Raw genomic sequence first — 7,401 nt, 5'->3', positions numbered from 1 at the left:
GGAGAAGGGGAAGAAGTAGTCACCTCACCTGGGAGCTGTCTACACCTGCCCACCATACCTGGGGGATTATCTATCCCTGCCCACCTCACCTGGGGGGCTGTCTACACTTGCCCACATCACCTGAGAGCTGTCTACACCTACCTACCTCATCCGGGGGTGTCTGTCCCTGTCCCCCTGCAAGTGGGTCAGCGGTACTGTTGGCCCAGTGGTCACCTCAGGCCCTGCCCGCTATTGACCCAGTCTCCTGCAGAGTCAGGTGAGTCCACCCACAGAGCAGAGGGTGCTTGGAGCTGCTGGTGGCCTAGTGACTCTTTAGTTCTCTCCTGGCCCAGGGCGTGTCCAGAACATTCCTGGCAATGAGCTGGCATCTTCCTCAGGACAGAAACAGCCTGACTGGCAGAGCTAGAGCGTTCACTGTGGCACTTTTATTTCCAGCCTGTTTGCCCAGAAGGCAGAACCAGCCAGGATGCCCATGTGGGACTGAATTGTCTGGCCCTCGGTTTTCTCCTCCATCAGATCTCAGAACTGGCATGCCATCTGAGGCAGGTTCCTGCTCTCTCACCTGTCGGGAGACTCCAAGAATGAATGATCAAGGCCAGGTTGAAGCCCAAGGGACAGACAAAGGTGCCGACCCCTCAGACACCGGTGCCTGGAGGTGTCTGACTCTGAGCCATGCTGAGGGCTCTGGTGCTGGTAAGAAGGGCCTCAGTTCGCACTCTCAGCTCCTCCCAGGACAGATGCAATGCCCCGCATGGCACTCTGTCTGAAGGTTTATGGCCCTGGGTGATGTAGATGGGTGTAGACAGCCCTCAGGTCAGGTGGGTGGCTGCAGACAGCCCCCAGGTCAGGTGGGCAGGTGCAGACAGCACATGTTATGGGGACTCACTTTGAGGCACAGCCACGCAGCTGAGGGAGCACCCCAGGAGGGGCTTCACAATGATGAAGCACTGGACAGGACCTGAAAGCTGAGAAGGAGCCGCAGGGGTACAGAGGGTGCATCACTGAGTGGTCCCCCAAGGGTGGCCTGCAGGGGATGCCTGGGGTCTGTCCCAGCAACAACGTGGCTGTTTGGGGTTCCCAAGGGAGACAAGCTGAACGGCAGTCTGGGGTCTGATGATCATGGAGGGTGTGTCTTTTGCCCTGAAGGAGAAAACCCAGCAAACTGGGGTTTCAGGGAAGTGATTCTGGGGACATCTTATCAGACGTTTCTGCTGTCAAGTGTGGAATAGCAAGGCTGGTGCATGTGCTTAGACGTGCAGGCAAGGCACCTGCAGGCCTTCAGGGTCACGCTGACACTGCCCTGGGGCCCGTATCTGACCTGAGAACTGACAGGCTGGACATGGCTGGCCCGGGGACCGCCTGCCCATCACTGCCCTCACCAGGCTTGTGTGCACTCCCAGCCCTGAGGAGATGGGATGGGCCCCATGGGACCAAGAGAGGAGGCTGGCTTGATCTCTGGGTACCCCTATTCCAAGATGGTCCACAGCAGCTAGACTCAACCCTCCCCACTTCTCCATGCTCCTTGGAGCAGGCACGAACTCCTTCCTGTCAACAGGGCACTATGTGACATCGCTGTGCTCAGAGGGGCATCTGAGGACTGCTGGCTTCTCCCAGACCCAGGCAGGGCAGAGTCCAAGAGTACATTTCAGACCCGTTTGTCCCACTCAGCAAAGTTCTCAGATGTCTCCCCCACCTTGAAAGTCTTGGTCCCGTGTCCCATTCTCCTGCATCTCCACTTTTAAAAAAAAAAAATGTAGGGGAATATGGCCAGTATTTTGTAATAAGTGTAAACAGAGTGTGACCTTTAAAACTTTATTAGAGAAGCAGCTGTGTCATCACATTACTGGGCTGGGCAGCCGCCCGTGGAAACTTGAAATGGATGACGGGTTGCTGGCAGGTGGTGGGCTGGGGTCGGAGGCTATGGCGCCGGACCCCGAGTGCACCGGCTGGGCTGTGGAAGAGGAGCCGGGGCCCCTCAAGAAAGGTTTGTTCGAAGATGAAGATTCATGCAGTGATTGTAGCGATCATGATAAACCAGGTACTAGTTTACCAAGTTTTGTGCCAGAAAGTCAACTTTTGTTCTGTGAGTGATTCAGCGCTTATCAGGATCACATTTTAGCTGACTGCAAGGCCTCTGAGGTAAAAGAATTCACAGCTGAGTTCTTAGAGAAGGTCCTTGAGTCATCTGGATGGCGGGCAGTCTGGCACGCTAATGTGTTCGAGGTGCTGGTTGCAGTCACAGATGTGGACTTTGCAGCCTTGAAGGCAGTGGTGAGGCTTGCTGACGGGACCCGTACCTCTGTGAATCTCAAGTGAGCACTTTTACTTTGGAGTGTATGAAAGAGCTCCTTGATCTGAAGGGACACTGGTTGCAGGAGCTGTGGGTGGTGTTTGATGATTCTGGAGTATTTGACCAGACAACACTTGCAATTGAGCATATCAGGTTTTTCTATCAGAACATTTGGAGGAGTTGGGCTGAAGAAGAAGAGGATGAGTATGATTATTTTGTTAGATGTGTTGAACCTCGACTGAGATTGCATGATGACATTCTTGAAGACCAAGTTCCTTCAGGACTTATTGTTGACTATCAAAATCTGTTGACTCTGGGCTTCCCTGGTGGCGCAGTGGTTGAGAGTCCGCCTGCCAATGCAGGGGACACGGGTTCGTGCCCCAGTCCGGGAAGATCCCACATGCTGCGCAGCAGCTTGGCCCGTGAGCCATGGCCGCTGAGCCTGCGCGTCCGGAGCCTGTGCTCCGCAACGGGAGAGGCCACAACAGTGAGAGGCCCGCGTACCGCAAAAAAAAAAAAAAAAAAAAAAATCTGTTGACTCAGTGTGAGGAGAGTTACAGGAAATTTTTAAATCTGAGAAGCTGTTTGTCAAATTGTAACTCTGATTCTGAGCAGGAAAACATCTCCATGCTGGAAGGGTTAAAATTGTATTCAGAGATCGAACAGTTGAAATGAAAGCTAAAACTCACTGAGAATCCTTTGTTGAGATATGTTTGGTTATCAGAAGAATTCTAATATACAAGCAAAGGGCATCCATCCAAATGGCCAGGAGGTCACCCACGTGGTCTCTTCCACCATGACGACTGGTCTGCTGTAGTCCCTGCCCCGGGATAAGCTTTGTACAGAGCCTTGTAAGGAAGAAATAGAAATTCAGTTCCATAGTGATCCATTGTCTGCTATAAATGCCTGCTATGAGGGCGACACTGTTATTGTTTGTCCTGGCCATTACGTGGTACATGGTACATTCTCCATTGCTGACTCCATTGAGTTGGAAGGGTATGGTCTACCAGATGATATTGTGATAGAAAAGGGAGGCAAAGGAGACACTTCTGTGGATTGTACGGGTGCGGATATTAAAATCTCAAGCATAAAATTTGTTCAGCATGATGCCGTGGAAGGAATCTTAATTATTCACTGTGGCAAGACTACACTGGAAAACTGTGTCCTGCAGTGTGAAACTACAGGAGTCACAGTACAAACATCAGCAGAATTTTTAATGAGGGACTCAGATTTTTACGGTGTCAAGAGTGCAGGTATAGACATATATCCCGGGAGTAAGTGCACCCTGAGTGACAATCGGATCCACCACTGCAAGGAAGGGATCACTGCAAGGAAGGGATCCTCATTAAGGACTTTTTAGATGAACACTATGACATTCCCAAAATATCCATGGTGAATAATGTCATACATAATAACGAAGGTTATGGTGTTGTCTTGGTGAAACCTACAATTTTCTCTGACCTGCAAGAAAATGCCCAAGATGAAACGGAAGAAAATAAAGCACTTAAAGTTCAGACAAGTGGAGAGACAGATGTAGCTGAAAGAGTGGATCTAGAAGAGCTGATTCAATGTGCAACTGGTAAAATGGAGCTTTCTGTGAGAACTGACCTTTCTGAGCGAGTTGAAAGCAATTGCGAAATTGTAAATGAACTAGTTGCTGCCTCCACACAAAAAGGCCAGATGAAGAAGAAAAGGTTGAGTGAACTGGGGATCACGCAAGCTGATGACAACTTAATGTCACAGGAGATATTTGTTTCAATTGTGGGGAACCAGTTCAAGTGGAATGGGAAAGGGAGTTTCGGCACATTTCTGTTCTGACCACTGTGATGTAAATAGATAGCAAAAGATTGGATTTTGCACATGCTGCCCCCAAGAATCACTGCTGCTATCATACTTTGCTTCATGTCTGTATTTTGTATCTGATTTATTCGATTGGGTTTGAGGGAAACGTAGATTTATTTCTGTCTGTAGGTGTTGCACATGAAACACTCTTTATAAAGAAGGTCATAAAAACATAAAATAGAAAATATTTGGAGATTTCTTATCTAGAAAGTCTTGCTTTTTCACACACATAGTTCTCTTATTAAGTCTATTAGTAACTTTCTAGTATAAATACACTTTAGCACTTCAAAGAGGAGGAAGAAAGTCAGGGAATACAAGATGAGTGCACAAAAACACAATAGGCCTCGATGTGCAGTATTCTTTTTTTTTTTTTTGTGGTACGCGGGCCTCTCACTGTTGTGGCCTCTCCCGTTACGGAGCACAGGCTCCGGACGCGCTGGCTCAGCGGCCATGGCTCACGGGCCCAGCCGCTCCGTGGCATGTGGGATCTTCCCAGACCGGGGCACGAACCCGTGTCCCCTGCATCAGCAGGCAGACTCTCAACCACTGCACCACCAGGGAAGCCCAGAAAAGTATGTTTTATATAAACAGATTGATTGAGGTATAGCTGACATACAATAAACTGCACATATGTATTCAACTGGCTAAGTTTTGACACATGTATCCGCCTGTGAAACCACCACCGCAATCGAGAGCGTGGACACAACCGTCACCCCCCCAAAAGTCCCTCAGGACCTAAAAGAAAACTGTTTGCTGTCTTCTACCCGCAGCACTTCTGACACCAAACGTGTGGGTTTTCCACACCAAGGAACTCTGACACTAGCCCCCTGGAGTTAGCGCAAACCCCAAAGTGAAGCACTCAGGTGAAGCGCTCAGTCCCACAAGACTGGCCCCATTTCCAGTGCCAGTCGCAAGGCTAGGCCTCCAGGATTTCTGAAAGACCAGTTATACATCATGGGTTCCAAAGACCCCCTTCTTGGGTTCAACAATTTGCTAGAATGGCTCACAGAACTCAGGAAAACACTTTACAATTACTTTGTTGTTGTTTGTTTTTTGTTTTTTTAAATAAAGGATACGACCCAGGAACAGCCAGATGGAGGAGATGCACAGGACAAGGTATGTGGGAAGGAGCATGGAACTTCCGTGCCCTCTCTGGACAATGTCACCCTCCCAGCACCTCCACGTGTTCACCAACTCAGAAGCTCTCTGACCCCACCCTTTTGGGTTTCTATGGAGGCTTCACGACATAGGCACGACCGATTAAATCATTGGTTATTAGTGATTCAGTATCAGCCTCCAGCCCCTCTACTCTCCCCGGAGGTCGGGGGCTAGAACTGACAGGTCCAACCCTCTAATTGTGTGGGTAGCTCCCAGGGCAACCAGCCCTCATCTTTAGGTGCTTTCTGGAAGTCACCTTAGTACCAGAAGCTCAGGTGTGGTTGAAAGTGGTTTGTTATGAACGACAAAAGACACTCCTATTTCAGAAACTGGGGACGGAAACCAAATATTTTAACAAAAGATGCTCCTGTTGCTCTTATCACTTAGGAAATGACAGGGGTTTTAGGAGCTCTGTGCCAGGAGCTGGGGATGAAGACCAGATATAGATTTCTTGTTACATCACAATAACAAGACAATAACAGGACACTTCCTAATCCCTCCCACCTGCCCCTCCCCTTCTTTCTCAAGTATCCACTTTGGGTCACTCTAGATTAGTATGCACTTTCTAGAATTTTCTATAAGTGGAACAGTACAGTAAGTACTCTTTGTCTTCTTTCAATTAGCATCATTATTTTGAGATCTGTCCATATCATTGCACATGTTAGTATTTCTTTCCTTTTCATTGCTTCATGGATTGTGTTCCATTGGATGGACACGATTCCTTTCTATCAAGTGCTTTTTATATGCCAGGCACTGTGCCAGTAGTTGAATCTCCAAACTGAGTTTAAAAAAAATTTTTTTTAATTAATTAATTAATATATTTATTTATTTTTGGCTGCGTTGGGTCTTCGTTGCTGCACACGGGCCTTCTCTAGTTGTGGCGAGCGGGGGGTTACTCTTCATTGTGGTGCACGGGCTTCTCATTGTCGTGTCTTCTCTTGTTGCGGAGCGTGGGCTCTAGGCGCGCGGGCTTCAGTAGTTGTGGCTCACGGGCCCTAGAGTGCAGGCTCAGTAGCTGTGGTGCACGGGCTTAGTTGCTCCACGGCATGTGGGATCCTCCCGGACCAGGGATCGAACCTGTGTCCCCTGCATTGGCAGGTGGATTCTTAACCTCTGTGCCACCAGGAAAGTCTCTCCAAATTAAGTTTTAATCCCCAAACTGGTCTGCAAGGAAGTGTTGTGATCTCCCCTTGACATCCGAAGCAATTAGAAAGCTTGACTTCTTACAGGTCACACAGCTGGTAAATGCAAGAGTCAGAATTTGAACTTACATCTGGCTCCAAAAGTCACTTGCTCCACTGGATGGCTGCCCTATACAGGGGTCTGTTATCAATAAACAATCTATAATAAGATTAGAAAAGAGTTTTATTTGAGCCAAACTAAGGACTAGCCCGGAAGCCATCTTCCCAGCTTACTCTGAGAAGCTGCTCCGGAGCAGCAGTGTTTTCAGCACAGTTTTCTATCTTGTCATAACAAAGAACATTAAACAAGTCACGGTTACATTTCTTCAGTGGTTCAAAAAAAAGAACAGAATAGCACGTACCCAGCGAGTTAGCATGGCCTTGCACCTGGGAAGGGAGTCTTATCGTCAAAGGAGGACGAGCACTGGCATCCCAGGAAGAGGGGCATTTAATCTTTTTTTTTTTTTTTTTTTTGCGGTACGCGGGCCTCTCACTGCTGTGGCCTCTCCCATTGCGGAGCACAGGCTCCGAACGCGCAGGCTCAGCGACCATGGCTCACGGGCCCAGCTGCTCCACGGCACGTGGGATCTTCCCGGACCGGGGCACGAACCCGCATCCCCTGCATCGGCAGGCAGACTCTCAACCACTGTGCCACCGGGGAAGCCCCTTAATCTTTATTTTTAACATGGACACTCTTTACTTCTGGTCAATGTCCCCTTTTCTTAAATAATTAAAGCAGATGTACAACGTATGTATGATAGGCCACAAACAGGCTATTTTAGTTAGCATAAAATTCAAGTTAACTCTTGTATAAGCCAGAATGACTTTCTTATATTTCAATAGGTGAAAATTTCTTTTATCAGGTCCCTCTGAGACCCTGGCCACCCTGGGTTCCTCAGCAGCAAGATGGATTTTTTCCTTTACTTTTCT

The 7,401-nt window shown here is 48.5% G+C and overlaps 1 pseudogene; it reads left to right on the top strand.

Moving 5' to 3' along the window:
- Window positions 1-1,875: 1,875 nt before the first annotated feature.
- On the top strand, window positions 1,876-4,121 carry LOC132485595 (SHC SH2 domain-binding protein 1-like; annotated as a pseudogene).
- Window positions 4,122-7,401: the final 3,280 nt, after the last annotated feature.

Source organism: Mesoplodon densirostris, chromosome 3, assembly GCF_025265405.1.
Source record: "Mesoplodon densirostris isolate mMesDen1 chromosome 3, mMesDen1 primary haplotype, whole genome shotgun sequence".
Lineage (NCBI taxonomy): Eukaryota > Metazoa > Chordata > Mammalia > Artiodactyla > Ziphiidae > Mesoplodon > Mesoplodon densirostris.
The sequence above is the reverse complement of the archived record's forward strand: the minus strand, read 5'-3'. Positions and strand labels throughout refer to the sequence as shown.